The 25527-nt window shown below is 44.0% G+C and overlaps 1 protein-coding gene across 5 annotated transcripts in view; it reads left to right on the top strand.

The window, feature by feature from the left end:
- Positions 1-10201: 10201 nt before the first annotated feature.
- Positions 10202-25527, top strand: part of LOC127574818 (tyrosine-protein kinase Fyn) — a 198771-nt gene continuing 183445 nt past the window's right edge. Inside the window, exon 1 of one of the 5 annotated variants that reach the window (XM_052024208.1) lies at positions 10202-10406. The gene's annotated coding sequence lies outside the window, so the exon portion shown is untranslated. Of the gene's footprint in view, positions 10407-10596; positions 10666-25527 lie in introns of those variants that run through there. The other 4 variants (XM_052024209.1, XM_052024201.1, XM_052024202.1 and 1 more) reach the window with 4 other exon arrangements.

Here is a 25527-nt window from a genome sequence, read left to right as displayed (position 1 = left end):
GTGTCTCCATAGCAATGGTAGAAGTAACTACCACACAGTCACTGAGAAGAGAAAGTCCCATCATCACACCAAGGACACTTTCCATCATGTTGCATGGAATTAAGGTCAAGGTAATTGGATAGAACAGATCTGGCAGCTCGAAACTGGATATCCATGAGGTGCTGAGGATGACCACAAGCATAGAAATGTTCACCAGCACAACTTGTAACCTCATCCCTCACATATCCTTCAAATATCCCTCACATATCCCTCACATATCCCTCAGATATCCCTCATGTATCCCTCACATATCCCTCATGTATCCCTCACATATCCCTCACATATCCCTCACATATCCCTCAAATATCCCTCACGTATCCCTCACGTATCCCTCACGTATCCCTCAAATATCCCTCACGTATCCCTCACGTATCCCTCACGTATCCCTCAAATATCCCTCACGTATCCCTCACATATCCCTCACATATCCCTCACATACCCCTCATATATCCCCGACATATCCTTCTTATAGCCCTCACATGCTTCACATATCCCTCACATATCCCTCACTCTACCACTACTAGCAAACCAGATTTCTCACAATTTCCCACAAGTCCATGTGGGCTCCGAGGTATTCCCAGAAACTTCCCGGCATAATAAACTCAAGCCTAACACAGGAAAACTACACATGCTGGAAATCTGGTAAAAGTCTGGAAATACTCAGCAGATCTGGCAGCATCTGTGCAGAGAGAAACAGGGCTAATGATTCAGAATGGATACCTGCTGCCAGAAGTGAGAAAACTTAAAAATAAAACAAGTTGTAAGTTGAATGAAAAAGGGGGAGGGTTGGAATGGACAAAAGAGAAGGCCTATGATGGGGTGGAGAGTGAATGACAGAAGGGCTGCTGGTTACGGCTGGAAGGGGGTGGGCAAAGCTGGTGACTATGAACGGTGGACCAGGGGGAGACTAAATGCAAGGAGGTGAATGAAACCTGAAGCACCATAAAAGGGGAGAGGAAAACGAAAGCTGAACGTGAGATGCAGGGCCAGAGCGGCGGGTTATCTGAAATTGTTGAATTCAACGTTGGTTCCCAAGGTCAGAAGGTGGGGTGCTGTTCCTCAAGCTGACATTTCATTGGAACAGTAAGAGGACAAAGGGGCATGGAGAATTGTTATCAGACAATTGGAAGGACATGAGAACATGAGAAATAGAGGCAGATGTAGACCATTCAGCCTCTTGCAAATAGTCCCCATTAAAGAATTTAATGGTTGATCTCACTGACTCTGCATCAGCCTTGTCATCTGAATGGAGGTGTTCAGCAAAGAAGTTAGCAGGTTAAGTATCCCCAGTGTACTGAAAACCATATTGTGGCCACTAAGTTCGGTATACTGCATTGGAAGGAAGTGCGTGAAGAATTGTGCAGTCAAATTCTGGACATAATAATGAGGGATATGTAATAAAACTTAATCCAAGACAAAGGAAATAAAAACGCAGGATTGAATTTCACATCATCCATAATGTACATTAATAATTTAGACTATTGAATTGAAGACATTCTTCCTGGGTTTGTGGAGGATCCCAAATTCTGCAGCGGGGTTGAGGAGACAGTCAAGACTGAGGAGGACTGCAACAAATTGCAGGAGGACATTAATAAACCTGCTGAATGGACAACAACGCAGGTCAATGCGGATAAATGCAAGGTAATACCTTTTCATAGCAAGAACAGGAGGTTGCTCATCACTTGGAATGTGCAAATCTAGGTAGTGTAGATGAACAGGGGATCTCAGAGTACAAATATTGGTAATTGGTAATAGGTTTATTATTGTCAACATTTACTGAGATAGAGTGAAGAGATTTGTTTTGCATGCCATCCAACAGATCATTCCAAAAAAATTCCAAAAGGTATATTGAGGTAGTGCAAAAAGAGAAGCAACAACAGAATGCAGAATATAGTGTTACAGTTACAGCGAAAGTGCAGTGCAGGTAGATAAATAAGGTACAAAGTCCATGGCAAGGTAGATTGAGAGATGAAGAGTACAACTTTATTGTACAAGAGGTCCATTCAAGAGTTTTATAACAGTGGGATAGAAACTGTCCTTGAGCTGGGTTGTACGTATTTTAAGGTCATAGAATTGAGGTTTAAAAGAGTAGAGCGGTAATAATAAATGTAATGAATACATCGGCCAAGAGCAGCTTGCAAAGACTCACCACACTCCAGTGCCACCTTGGTGTATACCAACTACAAAGGCTATGCCACTGGATAGCAAGGTCAAAATTAAAAACAAACAGACCAAGCTACTGGGATTTATTTCTACAGGGAGAGAATTGAAAAGAAAGGAAATTACGCCAAACCTGTATTGAACCTTCTTAGAGTTCTGCATACAGCTTTAGTGACCATGTTATAAACAGGACATGGAAACACTGGAGAATGTGCAGAGGTTTACAGGAAAGTTATCAGAAATATGAAGGTATACGTAGGCCAAGACAAGCTTTTATCTTGAGAAAAGCAGATCCACCTATCACCTACCAGCTCTTGCCCCACCCCTTCCCTTCAACTTTTTATACCGGCTATATCCTCTCTATCTTTCAGTCCAGATGAAGGGACTCAACCCAAAACGTTGATGGTCCATTTCCCTCCTGATCCGCTGAGTTCCTCCAGCGTCAATTGGCTGAGAAATGGAAGTAAGTGTACATTATTTAGCCCTTTATGTCAAATCCACTATTCAATAAGATCATGGCTGATCTTTCACCTCAGTGCCATTTCCTCCACTTAACCCCATATCCTTTGACCCCTTAATATCTACAAACTATTGGTTTCTGCCTTGAACATAGTCCACCCCTGGTTCTATACATGCCCAGCCAGGCGAAACCCCAACCCTGCACCTACCCCATCAACCTCAATAAACGTCTTATACTTCCGATGAGATCATCTCTCGTTCTTCTAAGACTCCACAGTATACGCCCTGAGCCTGGTTAATCTCTCCTCGTATAATAAACCAGCCAGTCCAGAAATCAATCTGGTGAACTTTTCCTGCACTCCCTCTGTTGCAAGAATATTCTTCCTTTGATAGGGAAACCAGGCCTGTAGCAATATTCCAGATGCAGTCTCACCCAGTCCCTATATAATTGGAACAAGATGTTTCCAACCTTATGATCAAATCCACTTGCAACAAAGGCCAACATACCATTTGCCTTCTGAACTGCTCACTGCACCTGCATGCAAGGTCTCTCTGAACACCAACACCATAAAATGTCTCACCGTTTTAAAAAAATTTGTTTTTTTCTACCAAAGTTGATGACCTATTCTTCACATTGCATTCCCTCTGCCCGTCAATAAACGATATTACATGATCCACTCACCCAGATCACTGATGTGAACAGCAAGGTCCCTGGCATTGATCCCTGTGACACCCCTCTAGTTACAGCTTCCCAACTAAATGGGTCATTTATTCCTACTCTATCTTTTCTGGCAGTTAACGAATCCTCAGTCCATACTAGTATGTTAACGCCAATACCTTGTACTCATATTTTCTTTAATAATCTCCCTGTGGCACCTAATCAAAAGCCTTCTGAGTCAAAATACATGTCAAGTGGTTAGCCCTCATCTTTTTTTCTAGTAATAATCTCAAAAACTGTAATTGATTATTTCCCTTTCATAACTCCAATGCCTTCCTAGATGACCATTTCTGATTTGAGTGGTCAGAAGTTGAAGAGGGCTTGTTGGGAATGTGGGGAGAACAAAATGGGATTAGTGTAGGATTGGTGTAAGTCGATAGTTAACATGGGCTGAGGAAAACCTGTGGTTTCCTGGCCTGTTTCCCAGGTTTTGTGATCTTCATGATTTCCCTTTCTGTTCTCTCTTTTGGAGTGCCTTTCAAAGTTTATTTGCCGTGGTAGTATCACGGGTTCATCTTGATAAATGTCAGCTCCTTAAATTTGTTGAAACTTCTTTTGTAGGCTTTTGACGCAGGGATTTGACATCTTCTATGATGAGTTCTCTCAGCTTCGTCCTATGGTCTGACATACAAGGAGTGAACATTTTTGGACTGAATTTACTCAAGAAAACTGCACAGTTCATCCCTGTCCATCTCAGTGGTTGCTATGACTTTATCTTAACTTGGTGTAACTCCATCCAGTGTGTCCACCATTTCAAAGACTGATGAAGATGTTACACTATTTTCAAGAGTGTGAGAACATCCTTAACATGCTTTCTGTGTCCACCTGATAATAACTTGCGATACTGAGCTGTGTCAGATTGTGTCTGTTTCAAGAGTCAGGTGTCAGGCATGTAAACAATGTGGCCTGCCCCCTGGAGCTAGCTGAGTGTAATTAGGATCTGGATGCTGGTGATGTTGATCTGGGAGAGGGTACTCACATTCATTCGCTTATGCTGCTGGTGAATTCTGAGGAAGTTTGAAGAGACAGCATTGGAGGTTCCTCTCCATTGCTTTGTGGTGCCTGCTGGAGGTAGTCTCTTCCAAAGTTAAGAAGTTTTCTACTGGTCCCTCTCGACCGTCTGATTCAACCTTTAGGTCGGGTCATATTCTTGGCTTCCTTCTCACCACAATGGATTCAGACAGTCGGTAGGTTTCGTGATTTTCATTATTATCCCTTTCTGTCCTATCTCTTGGAGTTCCATTCAAAGTTTGTTTACTGTGGTAGCATCACAGGTTCATCTCGATACACACCTGCTCCTTAAATTTGTTTAAACTTCTTCCGTGGGATTTTGACATCTTCTACGATGAGGTTTGCCCTATGGTCTGACATGCAAGGAGTGAAAACTCCTGGACTGAATTTACCCAAGAAAACTGTGTAGTTCTTTCCAGTCCATCTCAGCGGTGGCTGTGACTTCATCTGAACTTGGTGTAACTCCATCCAGTGTGCTCACCATTCAAAAGGCTGATGTTCTTCCTCCTTTATGATGCACTTGTCATGATTTCGCTTGAGCCCAATCCTTCAGACTCCTTCCATTGCCTTCATCAATGACAGTCATGAGTTTGTCATCCTTTCTAAAGACCTGCTGTCTCTATGCTCCTTCGCATCCTCTGTACATCTCTTCCACTCTCTGCCGAAACGCATCCTTGTTTACCCTAAGGCCAATAGGTAGATGTTGGATCTTGCGTCAAACAAATGGTGGGTTATATGCTGTCAAGCTTCACATTCCAGTACACATTCCTGGCATCGGGTTTGCCAAAAGCGTTGGCCTCTGCCAGTGCTGGTGTGTTTTGTCCCAGAGTTGAAGAGTTGGGTCATGGTCTCTCTTGATTGCCTGATTCAAATCTGTGTCTGGCCCTAAATGTAGTCGTCCAATAGGCTTCCCTCTCACCGAAATGGACTTTAGCCAGTCAGCAGCTTCAGTGATTTTTGTTATTTTGCTCCATCTTCGGCAACTCCTTTACAAGTTTCCTCCACAACTTGAAATGAATTTCAACAAACTGCAGACGATGAAAATCTGAAATAAAATCAGAAAACACGTGGCAGGTCAGGCAGCATCTGCGGAAAGGGAAACAAGAGGCAATGTTTTGAGTCAAGGGCCCTTGTCAGAACATCAGTGTGTCACTGGTTTTACTTGGGGGTCAACACTGGTGTGATATTCACAACCCTCAAAGCATTCAACTACTTCATCAAAGCATTCATGGTACATTTGGATTTGATCTGCTGTCCTTCTTATTGGAGGGAGTTTCTCAGCTGGCATCTTGCCATCAATCCTCAGTGTTGCTTCTCCCACCTCATGGTCTACTGAGATCAACCATGGTTCCTTGTCAGACCCAGGATGGCAGTTGCTTTCATTTCTGTGATAAAGAAAGTGCAATTATCCTTCCCCTTTTCTTATGTCCTCTCTCATTTGGGTTGTTCCAAGTCATAAAGGAGAAGATGTGCTGCATGCCACCAGCTTTGTGTCGTGATACTTCCCTTCAAACACCCTCTTCCTCAGGTTTTGCGGGGAGATCTTCTGCTGTAGCCATAGTGCTTTGAAGTCACTTTGTGGGCCTGTATCCAGCTTCGGCTTAAGGCTTGTGGATTTGCTCCTCGTCCTTTTTCTGACCTGGATGGCAGTATGGATTTCATTTCCCTAGGAACAGTAACATCTACGCAGATATCAAGTCAAGTCATGTTTATTGTCATGTGCACAAGTACAGTGAGGTACAGGGACAATGAAAAACTTGCTTGCAGCAGCATCACAGGCACATAGGTACAGACAACACATGGAATATAAGTTATACATAAATTATACAAGACAGTGAAGAGGGAGAGAAAAAAAACTGTGCAAAAACAAGACCTTAGTGTAAAAAAAAGTTACTCCATCGAGTATGTCCTCAAATTGTCACCTTCCTTGAGTTCTCTTGTTTCACTTTTTTCCCCATTAGTTTTGTTTATTCTTTCTCTACACTTTTTCACTTTCAATTATTCCCCTGAATGTTGACCTACCACATAATCTACAGTTTGATCAGTATGCAGGACATTCCTTTTTTCCCCTTGAAGACCTCCACAGATCCTCCACAGCCTTTGTTCAATCTGGTCTTCACTCTTTTATCTGTTACCTAATGGCATCGGCCCTGCTTCTCTCCCGGGACCAACGGAGAGAACAGCTGTCTGAGTGGTCGCATCTTCTTCTGTCCATTGCGTCCTGGCTGCATCTACAGCCTGCGCTACATTGAGCTCCTCCTTCCCAAGCGAAGTTTTCTGCACATCTGTGAACACGAGCCCCCAATGAGTTGGTCCACCACCCTTTCTTTCATCTCCATGACTAAGCATTTAGTGGCAGCATGTCTCAACCTTGAATGGAAATTCATCAACAGACCTAACTGGTTCCTGCCCTAGGTTTCGGATCTCTTATCAGTGGATCTGGTGATTTGATTTTGGTTTGAGGTGTGGTGAATTTTTCAAAGATCTCGTTCATACTTTTACTCTCTGACCCAGTTGATATAAAAAAAAATCCCATCCTTTCTCTCCCATTCACAAAAGAATGTCGCTGACTCTTCCTTCATCAGTTGTATCTTTCAGAAAACTGTTGAGTGTCAGTTTACACTTCTGCTTACATTTTGTCAACATCTCCACAACGTTGTTTTGCTCCCAGCTCCGTGGAGTCATTGGTGCCACCTTTTACACACTTGGTGCACCAAACTACCACAGAGTTGATTGTTTATTACAGTCTAATTCAGCATCCACATTGTTCTTGTGATATCAGATTCTAGGCTGCCACCACATTATGTCTGTTCTTCCAAGAGCTTCCTTTCTTAATTTCACTGTAAGACTCAAATTGGCTTTGCACTGTGTTTACTTTGTGCCACTGAAAGGTGCAGTGTGTGCTTTAAACATTGATTAGAGTGAAACGGAGAGTGATGCATTGCAATAAGTACAACTTACAGACATCTGAGGGATAAGAGGGTGATATTTATCTGGAACGAGCTGCTAGAGGAGATGGTCGAGGCAGATACAATTACAATGTTTAGAAGGCATTTGGACAGGTACTTGGATAGGAAAGGTGTAGAGGGATATGGGCCTAATGCAGGCAAATGGGTTAGCATAGATGGGCATCACGGTCGACATGGACAAGATGAGCCAAAGGGGCCCATTTCTGTGCTGTACAATAGGATACCTGGGCCTATAATGAAATAGATCACTATTCATTATTACAGTAAGCATAGAATCAAAGAATTGTACAGCACAGAAATGGGCCCTTTCGGCTCATCTTGTCCATGTCGATCGTGATGCCCATCTATGCTAACCCATTTGCCTGCATTAGGCCCGTATCCCTCTACGCCTTTCCTATCCAAATACCTGTCCAAATGCCTTCTAAACATTGTAATTGTGTCCACCTCAACCACCTCTTCTAGCAGCTCATTCCAGATAAATATCACCCTCTTATCCCTCAGATATCTGTAAATTTCTCCTCTAACACCATAAAACTGTGCCCTCCTGTTCTAAACTCCCTTGCCCTGGGAAAATGACTATTTATTCTACCTATCCCCCTCATGATTATACAAATCTCTACATTACCCTTCAGCCTCCTCTGAACTGACCTGAAAAACCGTGACACTACCTCACGATATTTCTTTTTCTCTCTCTCAACTTGCACTAGTGTCGTTATGTTTATTTTGTCATGTAAATTTTGTATAATTTATGTTAATTTGTTTGTGTTAAAGTCAAAAGTCAAAGTCGATTTTACTGTCAGATCACAAGTACACGTGTGCACAGGTGCAATAACTTACTTGCAGCAGCATCACAGGCACATAGCATCTGAGACACAACATTCACAAGAAAAATATAAATTAAACATAAATTATACAAAATTATACAAGAAAGAAAACAATTAGAAAAAAGCAAAAGTGTAGTGCAAAGTGGTCAAAGTTTTGCTGTACTGAGATGGTGATCAGGGTTGTGCCGGTTGGTTCAAGAACTGAATGGTTGAAGTGAAGTCATTGTTCTTGAACCTGGTGGTGTGGGACTTCAGGCTTCTGTACCCCCTGCCTGATGGTAGCTGCGAGAAGATGGCATGGCCTGGATGGTGGGGATCTTTGGTGATAGATGTTGCCTTCTTGAGGCAGCACCTCATGTAGATACTACCAATGGTGGGGAGGGATGTGTCTGTGATGTATTGAGCTGAGTCCACTGCTCTCTGCAGCATCTTATGTTCCTGTGCATTTGAACTGCCGAACCAGACCATGCTGCAGCCAGTCAGGATACTTTCAACAGTACATCTGTAGAAATTTATTAGAGTCTTTGGTGACGTGCTGAACTTATGGTCGGAATGTACTGCGCTGCTGCTGCAAAAAGCTATCTTTCATGGCATTTATACCCTGTGGATGCACGCCTATGACAATAAACTTGAACTTTATATGCCCTATAAATCTCAAAGGACTCATTCACTACCACTTTCCTATGCCTAACATACACTTCCTTCTTTTCCCTGATCAAACCCTCAATATTCTGTTAACCAGGTTTCCCTAATCTTACCATCGTTGTTTCTTACCCTTACCAGGGACATGCTGACTCTGAACTCTTACCATCTTGCTTTTAAACATCTCCAACTTATCAGGTGTTATTTTCCCCTCCAGCAGTTGCTCTCAATCTACTTCCACCAGGTCCTGTCTTATACTGCTTTCCCCAGTTTAGGGCCCTGTCTTAAGAACCAACTGTATCTTTATCTATGACTACCTTGAAGCTTACCAAACTATGGTCACTGTTCCCAAAGGGTTCCTTCATGGACACTTCAATCACTTGCCCATCCACATTCCCCAAGGCTGCAGGATATCCTCCCTGACAACTGTTGTAACGCTTTCTCTGATCAACAGTGTTACAGCCCCTCCTCTTCTGAATCCTTCTTTGTAATGTCAGAAACATCTATATCCCAGAATGTTGAGCTGCCAGTCCTGCCCTTCCCTCAACCATGTTTCCCTGATTGCAACAATATCATGATCCACACTCTCAGCTCATCTGTCTTTCCTGTGAGACTCCTTGCATTCAAGTAGATGCAGTTACGTCTGATGGCCCTCTCATGCTTCCCCCGTTGACAGTCTGCCCTTTTCACTGACTTGCCTGTCCTGTTGTCTACATATGAGTCAGTTTCCTCACCTGCTGCACTATCATTCTGGGTCCAACCCCCCTCCCACCCCATCCACCACCTCACTAGTTTAAACCCTCCCGAACAAGGTTCCATCTCCGCTCCACCTGTGCTGCATTTGCCCATCAGCTGTTTTGTTAATCTCTTTTCATATTTTGTGACATATTTCAACCCTCTGGAATTATTGAGCAAAATTATGCAGTTTCACGCGAAAGATAATTTTAGTAAATTGTCCTGCAATGGAAACATAACCAACGTATAGAATAAAACTCCAAGTAGTGTCAAGGAGTCAAAACCATAGGCTCACTTAGGAAACTAGGATGAACTAAAACGCCTTTTCGCTCATCTGAGATTATTTTGTGAATTTCTACTTTATCAAAAAGCCTATAAAAGTCAAACAATCACAAATGCATCTCAATAAGCATGATACATCATTAATTGCAACGGCCAAGCAATGTGAAGAAGGCAATCTAACACATAACACACTGTTTTAGGTTGGTAAATGACTTTTCCAAAGCCCCAGCAACATCCCCGTGGAGGGATTACTGGAGGCACAATCTCCCGCCACGGGGCTGGACTAGGACCCAGCCCCACTCTTCTTCCATTATGACGTCACCCATTTGTTTCTTTCCGCAGTGACGACACTTCCGGACTCTCATCAGATTAGGTTGCACGCCGAGCGGCGGAGTTCGTGTGAGAGGGTGAGCCTGATGACGTAAGAGGCTCTCGCCCCCAGCACAAAGAGTGAGTCCGGGAGAAGCTGGAGGTTCAACATAAAGGGAGCGGAGGGCGGGCGTGTGACTGAGGCAAGGGAGGGCACTGGCAGACGGAGATGTGAATGCAAGCCCGGCGGCTCTTCAGGTAAGCGCAAATGGGCTTTTCCCTCCCCCCCTCCAGTTGCATTTTTTCTTAAAAATCAACGAGTTTGCTGTTTTATTCGAAGTTTGGCGTTGAATGTTTTGGGCAGGGGAATTGTTGGTGAGATGGGCAGAGGTTCGAAACGTGTGTGTGTGTGTGTGTGTGAGAGAGAGGGAGACACACACACAAGCTGCAGCAGATTGCTCACACCAGGCAGCCCACACTCTACATGCATTTGGCATCACACCTAGCGGATTTTACTGTGTGAGTCGTTTAAAATTAGAATTCTCGTTGTTTTTTTATATATAATCTTCCCCCACCCCCCCATGTTACGCATTGATTTATCGTAACCTCCACGTATCTCATGAATGTTTTTTGAACAAAAGAGGATTTTTTTTTGTTGTTGCTGTGCCGTGTTATCCTAAAAAGGTTTTAGGTACCGTTATAAATAAATAAATAACACCCACCCACTCTCTCCCTCCCCGACTGATGGAAGGGTGGCACCGTGCATCAAGTTATGTTTGGTGCTTGTGCCTGTTTATTTTGTCTCCCCTCGTTCTGCCGAGCACTCCGTTATTTGTCTGGGGTGCCTTCGCTGCTGAGAGCCCTGACTGGGAGCCGCCAGCAAGCTCCAGCGGTAGCGTGAAGTCTCCAAACTTTACAGATCATCAGTGTGCAGATTTATTTTTCAGAACGGCGAATTGCCACATTGTTTCGCAACCCACTCGCGAAAGCTTGTACGAATTTTTGCTTCGGTTGATATCAGTCCGGCAGAAGCCCCTTTTATGTTACTTTTTTATATTTCAAAAAGGGTTTGTGCTGTTCCCAGCTACTCCCAGTTTGACATTTTGTTTAGTTTTTGAATTGCGTTCCCGTACCTCTCAATTGAAACATTTTGTTTTTCTTTTGAGCTATTGTTTCTCTGGCTTCGTCCTCTCCCCTCCCAACTAGTTTTGATTCAGTTCTAATCCCGGCGTTGAATGTGGGCTTTTGTTGTGAACGGTGATCTGTCTGTTTGATGTGGGTCCAGTGCGATCTTAAAAATAACTGATTCACAGTATCTTCTCTTCTGAACCCCACTTTAAAGGTCCTCTCCCGCCCCTGTACATTCAGTTCTCTCCCTCTCTCCAGAGGGAATGACCCGGCCCCTGTCCGGTAATGAGGCGCGTTTAGCGCTGTCACCCTACAGAGAGGGAGCAGTCATCGAGCCTGGGTCACATCGCGTTTACTGGGACCCTTTCTGTAACAAGTTCCACTTGTTTTTATTATAATCTTTAAAACCCTAATTTTCCATGATCTCAAAGAGAGATTGCATAATCTGGGTTTTTTTCTTGGAGCGGAGGAGGTTGAGGGGGAGATTGGGGTGTGAATTGGTTTATTATTGTGGCATGTACCAAGGTACGGTGAAAAACTTTGTTTTGCATGCCATCCATTCATCACATCAGTACATCGAGGTAGTACAAGGGAAAACAATAACAGAATGCAGATTAGAGTGTAACAGTCACAGAGAAAGTGCAGCGCAGGCAGACAATAAGGTGCAAGGCCATAATAAGATAGATTGTGAAGTCAAGAGTTCATTTTATCTTATTAGGGGTCCGTTCAGTAGTTTTAACACAACGGGATAGCAGCTGTCCTTGAGCCTGGTGGTAAGTGCTTTCAGGCTCTTGTATCTTCTGCCTGATGGGAGAGGGGAGAAGAGAGAGTGCTCAAAATCATGAGGGGCATAGATAGAATGGGTAGTATTAAATTTTCTTTTATCACGCAGATGTCTGAAACCAGAGGGCATAGATTATTTCCTTGTTTGTTCCCTCTTAAATTCCTCTTGAATCCTCTGTGTACCTCCTCCTCAATGTGTGATAGGTCACTTATTGGATAAGTAAAAGGGTTGGAGGGGATCCAAGGAATAAAAATTCACCCAAAAGTTGTTTGGAATCTGGAAAGCACTTCCTGAGAAGATGGTGTAGCCAGGTACTGGCACAACATTTGAGAAACATCTGGAGGAGCATTTGAATCACCAAGGTGCATCCGGCTGTGGGCCAAGTGCTGGTAAATGGGAATGGTATAGTAGGGTACTTGATGGTTGGTATGGATGTGGTGGCCTGTTTCTGTGCTGTTTGACTGTATGAAAATTAAGGCACTGGAAATGGACACAAAGGCCGAGGAACCATGCTAGCCAACGAGCCAAAACGTTCAGGTCTGTATCGCCTTTCAGCTCTTGGTCCATGGATCTGCAGGTTGTGGCTCTCCAAATGTTAGTCCGGGAATTTTTTTGTTTGTTTGTTTTCCCACACCTTCAGGCTGAGAATTGCAGACTCCCAACACTATTTCCTTGTTTGTTCCCACTTAAATTCCTCTTGAATCCTCTATGCATAGCCCCTCCCCAATGTGTGATAGGTCACCTATTGGATTCCTACATTGTGCAATTACGTGGGTGAAGATGTGAATTGTGTATAAGCTAATAGTTTAAATTAGTATCTCTACTGAAGAATTTCTGTGTAAGGTGCAGCTAAAGAGAAACTGATAGGACTCTACCTTTATACATACAAATTATCCTCGGTGCAATATCATTTGCCATGAGATCGTTATACATTTCCACAGAGAACTTGAAATGCATGTATTAAAATGTTTTTTATAATTTAGCTGCTGAGCATTTGATCTTTTATCTGTAATATGACAGTGAATCTACCTATGCTGGTTATATATTTCACTAACATTGGATGAAAAACACTTGGTGCTAAGTCAGAATAAAACCAATTTAGGTTGGATGTTGGTTTATTAAAGATGTTGGCATCTACTTGGTAGTGATTATCTATGTTTAGAGAAACGACCATCATACGTAACAAAGACTTGTTTATGTATTGTATCACAATGCCTACATTTAATATTAATGGACAATGTGTTTATTTAGCATTAATTGTATCCATTTAAGAATGTTTCACTGCAGATGAGACACCTCTCTTGAAATGTAGTCTGCCAAATTGCACAAAACTTGATAACCAACAGCAATATTGCAACAATTATGATGAGGTAATCTTTTAGTCATGTTGGTTGAGGTATAAACATTGGCTGGAGCACTAGGGATAATTGCAAAATAATGCCATCTTTTCTGTTCATCAGAGAGTGGACGGGCCCTTGCGCACTTGGCCTCTCAGTCATTTGTCTCAAACAAATAAATTGGGGGAAACGTATTTAGAAACGACTAAGCTCTACGGTGCCTGTAATACATGAGGGGCATTCCTTCCCACACGTTTGTATTGTGTTTATCTTCCATACAGTGAGCAGCTGTGATCCCCTGTGGTTGCTCTGATCCATGTACCTCTCCTTCCTCTCTCCATCCACCTCTCCAATATCCTTAAATGTGGGCTGTCTCCCACACCTGTAATGGATTCCACATTTATAATCCTGCTGAAACTTTCTCCTGCTCTTTTCCTGAAATCTCTTGTTTAATCGCATTAAGTTATGGACTCACTTCCACCTTCTCCTTTCCTCCTTTATGCCAATGCCTCCCACAAAACAGCTCTAATTTTTCAAGTCTTTCGATGCACTTGTATCTTCTCATTCCAAATAATATCTTGTTAAACCTGTATTGTAGCCTCTAACGCCTGCTGCAGTGTGGTTCCTATGTTTAGAGTCATACAGCTCCTTAGCCAATCAATCCATGCCAACCATCTGGTACCTACCTATGCTCATACCATTTGCCAGCTCTTGGTCTGTTGACTTCTATGCATTGATTCAAGTGCTCAGTAAATGCTACGAGAATACCTGCCTGCCTGCACCCCACCCTTGGGAAGTACATGCCAGGTTCTGACTACCTGGGTGAAAAAATCCTTCCTCGGATCCCATCTAGACCTCTTGCCTCTCATCCTATATCCATGACTTCAAGTTTTAGGAACATCTGTTTTGGGGAAAGGTTTCCTACAATCTATGCCAAAGCGTACTGAAGACTCTATAGGATAGAAAACTAGAATACTTCCACAGAGTACTGCATCCATGGTGTTTGCACAGATTTGCCATTTAATAATGTGGGGCATGAAATTGAAGAACTTTGGTGTTGTGCAGTAAAGAAGCATCTCAAAAGTCCATCACTTTCATTTACAAAACTGTGGAAGTTTATTGCACAGAAGAAAGCCACTGGATTTCCTCCTATGTGGAGAAGTGATATAAAACCATAACCATTTCCTTCCCTTGATCCTGTGTCTCCTCTTGATTCAATGAGATGAGCACTGGTTCCGCTAACCTTCAGTCTATCCCTCTATAGAGAGATGTGGGCCAAACACAGGCTAATGGGACTAGCTCGGATAGACATCTCGGTCGGCATGGACATGTTGGGTGGAAGGGCTTGTTTCCGTTCTGTCTAACTCTGGCTCTGTGAATTGAACATTTTAAATGTGTAAATTTTGACACCAGCACAAACCCAAGATTTACCTTAATGTTTCAGGTTGAAGCTTATTAACTCTGTTTCTCCCTCTCTGCAGATGCTGCCTGCCCAGCTGAGTGTTTCTGGCATTTTCTGTCTTTATTTCAGATTTCCCAGCATTTGCAGTTATTTTGATTTTCGAGATTTGTCTTGGCAGTCTTGGTTTATAAATGAGGTACTGGAGTTAATTTGAATTCATTGTTCACTGAAGTAAAATTGTCACTTGCCAGTTCAGAGCTCAGCAAGTCAAAGCTGAATTTGAAAACGAGGTTTAAATTTGTGTACATGTGCATTTGTGACCTGCCTTTATATCAGCTGTTTTTATTGGATTGCTCACTTGTTGGACCTCTTCAGCCCTGGAGGCAGTGTTGTGTCAGATCCAAATTATTGGTATGAAGGTCTTGGCTCTCGTTGTTGCAGTGGTCCTGAAGGAGCTGGGCAGGGACTGCTTGCAGCACATTCCCACTGGTTATAGACCTGTAGTGCTGAGTCCACAGCAGATGTGTTTGGTGCTTAAGAAGCTCTCTCGTTGGTACTTTGCTGGGGATCCTTTAAACTGGCCTTGAGCCATGGATCTGTATTATTTGGTGCTTAGAAGAATGAGGGATGATCTTATTGGAAAAATATAAGATCCTAAGGGAGCAGAACGGGGTGGATGTTGAGTTGCTACCACTAGTGGGAGAGTCTCCAATGAGAAAGGTAGCTGCCAGACATTTAAAACTGAGCTGCACAGGATTCTCTTCTTGCGGAGGTGGTTGATTCTCTGAAATTCTCTATCCCAGAGGGGTTCTGGATGCTGGATCACTGAAGGCATTTAAAGAGGAGGGAGATAAATTTTTGAAAGATTGAAGTGTGGGCCATTTGGAACAGACGTAGAGGAGGAGTTGAGCCCTGGGGCAGACCAACCGTGAACATACTGAATGGTGGGGCAGGTGATTGCCTCCTGCTCCAATACGTGTTCTTATGTTCAGTATTACAGCAGAGTACAAGGAACTTTGCCATGCTTCTGCCTAATGAAAGAGTTGTGATAATACTGAATACAAGGAGAATCCAATCCCTGACATCCTCTTCTGATATAAAAGTTAAATAGCCCAAAAATAAAACAGATGATGTGGAATTTTTAAAAAAAGGATGAATTTGGAAGGAAGTGTACTTGCTTTGAGGGCTTCCTTGTTTGGACAGGAATCAGTTTTTTTAAATGTGGAAGTTTTGCATTTGTGCAACATTTTCCACAAGCTCAAGCCATTCTCAAAACAGTTCTGAAGTGTAGTCTGCATTACATTGTAGGAATCAGAGCAGCCAGTTTGTGGAAACTCACACCGCAACAAAAGTTGGCTTATTTGTTGTCAGTTATAATGTGTTCCCTTGGCTGCCGCCTTTGGAGTATTGTGGAATATGACACTGATTTCTAATTTTCTCATCGTCCCCATTCTGAATCCTCAGTAATCTGCTGACGGTGGGGAGACTCTCCCATTACACTGGGAGTATAGCAACAACTTGATCAGGTTTGAAGAGCCAAATGGCCCACTCCTCCTGTTTCTGTTTTTTTTATTGCAGCAGATAAATATGAAAATTGTACAGAATGTGGTTGCCTACAGTTGTTTAAATCCTTGTAAGAAGGTCCACTTATTGCTACGAGTGATTGACAGTTGCAGTATTAAGTTTGGAGCTCCAGGTATTTACAGTATGGAAATGGCCATTCTGGGCACTGGCCATTTGGAGTCATGGAGAGAGACAGCACGGAAACAGGCCCTTTGGCCCACCAAGTGCATGCTGACCAGCAGCCACCCATTTGCATCAATCCTTTATTAATCCCATTTTTATTCTCCTCAGTTTCCACCTCTCACCTGTACCCTAGGGGAAATTTACAGTAGCCATTCAATATACCAACCCACAAGTCTTTGGGGTGTGGGAGGAAACCGGAGTGTCCAGAGGAAATTCCTGCAGTCACAGGGAGAAGGTGCAAACTCCACACAGGTAGCACCTGGGGTCAGGATTGAACCCGGGTCTCTAGTGCTGTGAGACAGCAGCCCTACTGGCTGTGCCACCACTACCCCCTGATGGCATGCAGTGAGGCTTATCATTCGTCTCAGCAGAGACATTTTTAAAAGGAATGATAGAACCGTAACTACACGAGGAGGCCATCTGGCCCATCTTGTCTGTGCTATAAAAAAAAACTTAATCCAACTTTTCATAGCCCTGCAGGTTGAGAATGTGCACATGAAGAGCCAAGTATATTATAAATGTGATGAGGGTGTCTGCCTTTACCACCCTTTTTGGGCAGTTAGTTTCAGACTCCCACCCCATCTGGGTGAAAAGATTTTTTTCCTCACTTTCCCACTAATCGAGCCAGTTATCTTTAAGTCTATGCCCCTTGGGTTTTAACCCCTCACCTCCAAAGGAAGCCTGGCCCTTCCTATTTGCTCGAGCCTCCCATAATCTTATGCACTCATTTTGTATACACTGCTGTCTCCCTACCTTCCTCGCACTCCCTCCCAGCTACCTCTTTCTCCAAAGAGAACAACCCTAGCCTGTCCAATCTTTTCCCCATCACCACGATTTTCCAATCCTGGTGAACCTCCTGCGTCCTCTCTCCCAGTCCAATCACAACAGTTGTCTTCCATGGATATTCCTGACACGGGTGATGAAACCTATCTTTTGGCCTTCGCCGTGTAAATATTATGGTCAACGAAGGGTTTTTGTCAGCAATTAAGATACCACATCAAACATTCAATTCTTTTTTTAGGCTTTTGAGTAATTAGGGAAGGTGCCTACTGCATCCCTCATCTCCTTACAGTGCCAGTGGACATGCTTGTTCAGCTGTAGATGGTCTCCCAATGCTTCCTCCCTGGCTCCAATCTTCCTGCAGGGGCTCTAACGATGACTGCCAGCGGTTTAGTCATTCCACACCCTGGAAAGCCCCATGCACCCTCTTGTTGGTCGGTGTTGTGGGTGGGAGCAGGAAGTTGTAAAGATGCAAATTAACAGCAGGAGTAGGGCTCTCAGCCCCTCAAGCAAGCTCCACCCTCCAGTCAGATTGGCCACTTGGATAAACCCAGTTGCACGTTCCTGTCTACCTCCCACATCTCAGAGATGTGCAGGTTGCTAGGTTCATTAGCCACTGAGTTGCCCCTGGTGTGTAGGGTTGGAATGGTTGAATCTTGTGGTGGGGGAGGGGGGTGGTGAGGGAGTTGTGGGAATGTGGAGAGAATAGAATGAGATCAGTGCAAATGGATACCTGATGGTCAGAATAAATTTGCAGGGCTGAAGGGCCAGTTTCCATGCTCGGACTCTGGAAAGATTTTCCCACAAGGGCAGCAAAAGTGTGGGTACACTGTAAGTTGCTCTCCAAGCCACATGCCATCCTGACCTGGGAATAATTAGCTGTTCCCTCATCAGTAAGTCAAAATCGCGGAACTCCCTCCTGACAGCATCGTGGGTGTACTTGCCCCTCAGTGACTGCAGCAGTTCAAGAAAGCAGCTCGTCACCACCTCAAGGGCAAGTCAGGATGTGCAATTAAATGCTGGGTTTAGTTCAACTTTTGATTTTGTGGCAAAAAAACCAAACTGCTGGAGGAACTCAGCGGGTTGAGCCTCGTCTGTTTTGGGGGGGGGGGGGGGGTGCAGGGAATTGTCGACGTTTCTGGTCGAGACCCTGCATCAGGACTCATTTAATTTTATACAGGGGCACGCCTCATCATATTACTTTTAAATTTTATCTCAAAATGAAGGATGATGAAAATGCATTTCATCCATTTGGGAGTCACTCTGCCTTGGTTACGAGAGGCCAGGAATGTAACTTCTATCCTTTTATGGACCTGGAATAAATTATTCAGTGTTTTCAATGTCAGAAACCTGCCCAAATGATTCGTAAGCTGCTGGGACCACTTGAAGCTGCAGGACTTGGAAAAATGCAATCAGAATGTCGTGGGTGGTTGTAAACGCTGCATGAATATACGGGCCCCACCTGCTGCCTCCTGTAGTCTTGCATTGTGAAAGACTTACTCAGTTATCAGGGTTATTTTGCTATGTGTTTATACTGTCAAATTAAACTGCCTTTTAAACTTGTAGACAATGGGGATGATATGCTGGGGCATCGAGCACCTTCTGTAATAATGGTTGAAAACCTGAGGTTATTCTGAGCTTTATGCCCCAACTGGTCCCTGGTTACTATCAGCCAGAGCCCTGACATGTGCTCTGGGTTAAGCAACGACTTGAATTTTAAAGCACTCTTCGTTTTCCAACCATCCATCCTCCCGCCTTCTCTGAAACCTGCTCTAGCCTATATACGTATATAAAAGTCTCATTGTAATCTCCTGCACAGCCCTGAGTTTAATCACTCCACTGGAGGCTAGGACTCTATTCCTTGGAGACTGAGGGGTGATCTTAGAGGTGTATTAAATAAGATATCTTTATTCGTCACATGTACATCGAAACACAATGAAATACATCTTTTGTGTCAAGTGTTCTGGGAGCAGCCCGCAAGTGTCGCCACGCTTCTGGCGCCAACATAACACGCCCACAACTTCCTAACCCGTTCGTCTTTGGAAGCCGGGAGGAAACGAGCACGTAGAGGAAACCCACGCAGTCATGGGGAGAACGTACAAACTTTGCAGATCATGAGAGGCGTAGATAGGGTGAATGCACACAGTCTCTTTCACAGGGAAAGGGAACCACGAACTTAGGAGCATAGGTTTAAGGTGAGAGGGGAAAGACTTAAAGGGGACCTGAGGGGCAACTTGGAACAGCACAGGAACAGGCCCTTTAGCCCGTGCTGTCTGTGCTGACCATGATGCTGAATTTTAAATTTTGTTTGAGAATGTTCCTGTGGGACAAGGACCTGGGGATGTTTTGCTGAATGAAATCTGCTGCTCAAATGCCCATTGGTCCTTTCCCATTACGTTGTTCATCGAGAATGGGTTTTGGATCTGATCAGCTGAAGTTTTTTAATCTAAATAAACAGAGGTTTTTGGTTTGAACAGATCATGGGTTAGCTGTCTACTGTAGTCTGGGAACTGGAGGACTGGCTTGAGTCGTGTGGTGATGTGGAATTTTGTAAAATGTTATCTGGAAGTGTAATGTGGTTTTTGCAACCTCGTGAACTCTCTCTGTGCAGTTTTGTGATTCTGCTTTCTGGTCGAACGAGAATTGTTTGTGGCGATGGGGATGCTTGGTGTGGAGGGAGATGGTGGCTGTGTGACAAGCTGCTGCCTCATGGCTCCAACAGCCTGGGTTCGATTCTGATATCCGATGCTGTCTGTGTGACTGTATGGCTTGCTTCCAGGGGTTTCAGCCTCCAGCCACATCCCAAGTACATGGATTGACAAATTAATCAGTCACTGTAAATTATTCCTAATGTAGATGGGTAGTGGGATATTGGGGATGGTGGGTGGGTAGAACTCAAATGGGATTAGCCTAGGATTAGTGCAAATGATTGTTGTTGACTTGTTGAGTCAAAGGGCCTGTTTCCATGGTGTATGACTCTGAAGGAGAGACTGGATCGCTGTGTTTACTACTTGATTGGAGGTAGCTCCTTAGCCATGTCCCCTTAATTCATGTCCTCTTCCCCAGCCCATCAGTGGGGACAATTTAAACCACTGCCTGTGTCTTCTGCCAGGAAGCTGCAGTCAGGTTTGGGCTGTATCAATGTGAGTCATCCTCATCTCGTCTGGAATCCTGTTCAAAATCAGGGCAGTCAGTTCAATGCACCAGGTTAACGTGACATCTGCAGACTGAGGCAAAAACTTCAATCTTTCCCACATGCCCCAGCCTCAGATGCCAATGTGTTAGTGTTCATCGCTTGGATGCTTTTTGGTGCCTCTGCCCTCTCCCTGAGCAGGAGGGTGTCCGCCTGGTTATCCAGCGCACACCGACTGCTCCCTCCTACAGGGTTCGGTTGGGCACAAAATGCCACAGTCCGACAGAGAGCAGCAAGCAATGGGTCCCTGCTCCTGGCCAGATGCTGCGGGTTGTTCAGACTCTGCATGGGTTTTGCTCGCCAGAGCTTCAGTTTGAATGCCAGCCTGTTTTTAAAATGGTGGTGAGGGAAAGGTGACGCAGAAAGGTTGCGCAGGGCTGAACTGAGACTGTCATGCACTTCCCCCACATCCCCCCCCCCCCCCCCCGCCAACCGATAATCGGTCTGTATGATCTGCCTGTGAAACTAAACCAGACTCCCTGCGACCTTGTCATACTTAACACCACAAGAAGTCTCAGGCTGCACGATGTCATTACTATGCCATCTGTTTCCACATCCATGATGTTGTACCTCAGCTGCTTCCATACATTACCTTCAGACGTGTCTGTTCCAAACCTCTGCTGGTCATTCCCCCACACTCTTTTCCCCCTCCTCCAGCTCAATCACCCAGATTAAGGCACTCATTCACTCACTTCTCTCCTCCCCCCCTCCGGCTTGCTGACCTTTGGCTCCCAGTTAATCAGCACCTCCACTGCAAAATTCTCACCCCTTTTCTTAGCAACTCCTTCCCTGGCCTTGGCCCTCCTTGACTCGGTCACCTCCTCGAGCTGTAGCCCTTTAACCGCAGCATCCTTTCGATACAGTCGTGCCTTAATCTTTGAAATTACCTTCCAAACTGACCAGCTCCCTGTCCTTCCGAAAGCCCACCTCTGACTGGCCTTTTTACACCTCTGTCCTTGTGTGGCAGTGTCAGATTTTTTTTTGATGGCACTTTTGTGAAGCACCTTGGAATGTTTTCTGTGTGTTAAATCTCAGCTTTCCCTTGAGTTATTGTAGTATCTTTAATTTGTACTGGTCCTTTCAAACAGTTGCTTTAAATTTTAACGTCAATTCTGACCAACTTTGCACGATGCCCATCCAAACCCTTTCCATCTAGGTGACGTTTGCACCAGAAGTGCCCCCGCACACATTTCAGTTGAAACTCCTCTAACTTGTAGAACTACAACCCGGATGCTTATCACAGAAATGTGGTCTTTGAAAATATAACTTGTTGCTGAAGTAAGATTACTGGTACAGGATGTGGGTTTAAATTAGGCGTAACAGTTTCCAAGATGCAGGATTCAGTGTAATAAAAGGCTCATTTTGACCTGCAGTATTGTGGGTAGAAATTTCTTCCCCCCCCCACCTTTTTGTACAGACCTCAGCCCATTTGGGGAATGCACGCTTCTGATGCTCACTGTGGGGTGAGTGTACAGGGATGTGTCCTGCCTGCAGATGGTACCAGCCCAGTGCTTTCTGGGTGACTTTTGTTTCTTGCTTTCTACTGGTGCAAGGCTAGGCACTTTTTTTCCTCTCTGGTTGCCTTTGTATCTCAACCAGTAGAACTTTTGAGTTCCCAACTCTTAGTTCTCCTGAGCCCATAGAGAAGAGCAGAATCAAATGTCAAAAGCTGTTAGTTCAAAGCATTTAAATTGTGATACAAGCTTGGTTCATTTTTCCTCCCCCCCCCCCCCCAGTATTGTTTTAAAAAGAAATGTCAAATGTTTTATTTATGAGATTTATGAGCAGTTTTGTTCCTCGGTTTTTTTTTTCTGGATAATTATGCAAAACAACTGCCTTCAAGACTGCAAGGCACAAGAAGGGTAGATTTATCTCTTGTGGAAGGAATTATTGTGGAAATTTTGGGGATCTCCTAAAGTCTTTCCACATAAACTCGTTAACTCAAGCTCAGAAAAGGTTAATCTGTCTGGGTTGAGTTCTGATTTTTGCTTGGTTTGGATTTTTTTTGACTGGAACATCATCAAAAAAACATTTAAACCCAGTTGGGACAAAATCTTGGTAAAAGAGGTGGGATTTAAGATGTACTTTAAATCATGAGTGCGCAGGTCTCAAGGAAAATAAATGGGGGAATGTCATTGAGGTTGCTCTGAGAGCCAGTATAGACTAGATGGGCTGAAAGGCCTCCTTTGTGTTGCAAGGAAAAATTAAAATGTGAAAATATGAAATCTTTGGATTATGAAGCATTAGTTCAAAGTCTACATCCAGCAAAGACTCTTCATTCCATTTAGGGTGGATCTCAGAAGATGACACCCAACCTCTTGTCTGACTTTTTTTTCCTCTGGTGGTTTTGCCTCCACTGACTCCCTAGGCATCAGTGACTACATGTTGAAAGGGCTCATTGGTTGTAACGTGCTTTGCAACACTGAAAGAGGCTTGCACTGCTCTACTTAAATGCGAGTTTTCCTTCCCTTTCGTTTTGTCACATGCATCACTCAGTGCATAAAACTGCTGAATGGAAACTATTCGTGTGCCTGCCCTCATCGTACCTCAATGTGTATCCCTTTAGTCTTAGACTGTGTGGCAATGTGAAACACAGCATGTTGTTCAATCATCTGCTGCCTGATGGCACCCAACTATGTTTAGTTGGTTGCTTGAAAAGAATTATCATCTTGGGCTTGGGTTGAATTAGGCTCTTTATAAATGCATGAGCAAATGCTTGGAAATGTAACAGTGTTCTATTTTAGAACGAATAGCTGCATTTATTTATACATGTTGGTCAGTGCCTTGCCTTGCCGTGCTGAAGGCCAGAATCCTGGTCCAATGGTCAGATGTCAAAAAAACGTTAATTCTTCTGGCTCAAGTAGCATTCAGATTGGTCTTCAGGTCAGTTTTGGGTCTGCTTTTAATTATCCATGTGACTGGATCTCTTGATCTGTCTATTCCCTTAAGAATTGCTGAGAGTTGAACAGCCCTCTCCCTCTGTCAGCCCTCTCCACAGAAAGCAGGCTCTGACTCTTCAACCTCCCTTTGCTTCCAGTTATGGTATTTGCCAATAAGTATATATACCTTTTGCAAAACAATGCATGGCCTTGAGTCATATCGTAAAATGCGGAGGAACTGTGACCACCATTGTGTGACAGCGGAGACCTTGATCAGCTTCGCAAAACAACATTTGCTTCAAATTTAAGTCTGGGTTTTGTGCAGTGTTTTTAATCAGATGAAAGAAGATTTTAATCTTGGGAATTGGAAAATATTCTGAGGATGAGCAAGGATGCTTTACAACTCTGAATGCTGCACTTGTATGGACCTCTGAACAGTGGTTTCAATTCAAATGCATTACTGAGTTGTGCGATATTTGTTCTTGCATTTACAAATTTCCTGCGAGGGCTACAATAAATGATCACAAAATGTTGATGAACTGCTGAGTTACTTTATCTAGGCCCCTCCTAATTTCATACACCTTGATTCGGTCTTCCCATATTCTAAAGAAAATAACCCTAGTTTACGATACAATGTAATGTGAAAGTGAATTTGAGGTGTGGAAGCGTTCATGAGATTGAATGGTGTGGGGGTGCTGAGCAGTCCATTCCTCTGGCTCCAGGTGTTCTCGATCTAGGCTGAGGCTGTGGTCTGGGAGCTGAGGCCACACCTTTTCAGGTGAGGCTGGACTGAGGCTCCAGCTTTATAAAGAGCAGGAGAGTTCCCTCACTGGATAACCAGTTGTACAATACTCAGTGGGTCAGGCAGCATCTATGGAGGGAAATGAACAGACAACATTTCAGGTTGAGGCCCTTCATCTGCACTGGATCTGCTTGACCCACTGAGTTCCTCCAGCAGTTCGTGGCTCCAGATTCCAGCATCTGCATCTCCATTAATTGTAAGATGTTTGGCTACCATGCTTCTCTATGTAAGAACACTGGCTGCGCTTCAGAAGTGGTTAGTTCACTGGGAAGTAAAAACATGAAAAATAGGAAGAGGAGTGGGCCCTTCAGGCCTGTTCCACTACTTAACACGATCATGATCTTCCCACCTTCTCTCCATATTCATCAAATCTTTTACCATCAATAAGTATATCTGCCTCCTTAAATATGTTTAATGACTTGGCCTCAACCACCTTCTATGGTAGAGAATTCCACCTGTTCAAATTCTGAGCGAAGAAATTTCTCCTGATTCCGTTCTAAATGACACACCCTCTATTGTGAGGCTGTGGCCCCTGTTTCTGGACCTTCCAGCCATCTGAAACGGCCTCCCTACATTTAGTCTTGGAAATCCATATGACCCTCGCAGGGTTATGCAATCTTCTCTCCAGAAGGATGAGAGAAGATTACATAGTCCTGCGAAAGTTAATGTAGCCCCAGTCAACACCATCTCCATTCATATGACGGTACTTTGGAGTGTCCTCCACCAATCTTAAACTCATGGAGCACAGCAACCATGCAGCACTTTTATCTATCCTAGTAAGTATAAAAGCTAGGAGAAGACCATTCAACCCCCATGCTCGTTTTCCATTCAGTAAGATCGTGGCTGATTTTTTTACTTCAGATCCACTTCCCTGCACCAATCCCACATCTATTGATTCCCTTAATTGGATTGTATTTAGACAGATCTGGGGTACCTCCATTCCGATGGCAAGAGGTTACAGAGGAGGCAGCTTTGAGTGCATGATGCAGCGAGGAGCGATGTGTCCCTGATTCTAAAGACCCTGCACGAGCCAGATGCAGACCCTCCCTCGCAGGGGAAATTTTAATTCTGTGCTTAAAATTTCAAAGCCTGAGTGTTTGGAGTGGTTATGATGGCCAGAACAATTAGTTTGGGGATGCAAGATGAAGTATACTCGGCGATTAGTTAAATTCAAGCAATCTGTGTAGGAGAGCATCTGAAATGCTTTAGCACAGGCTGGTCAGTGGCCTGCAGCAGTGACTGAAGCAGAAATCTGTCAACGTTAGATAAGAGACTGAAACAGGCCTAGCCCATGGGATTTGTGCTGCAGCTTGCGAGGGAAGATAAAT

The sequence above is a fragment of the Pristis pectinata genome, chromosome 10 (assembly GCF_009764475.1).
Source record: "Pristis pectinata isolate sPriPec2 chromosome 10, sPriPec2.1.pri, whole genome shotgun sequence".
In the NCBI taxonomy this organism is placed as follows: Eukaryota; Metazoa; Chordata; class Chondrichthyes; order Rhinopristiformes; family Pristidae; genus Pristis; species Pristis pectinata.
Note: the sequence above shows the minus strand (reverse complement) of the source record. Positions and strands in the feature narration are given on the sequence as shown.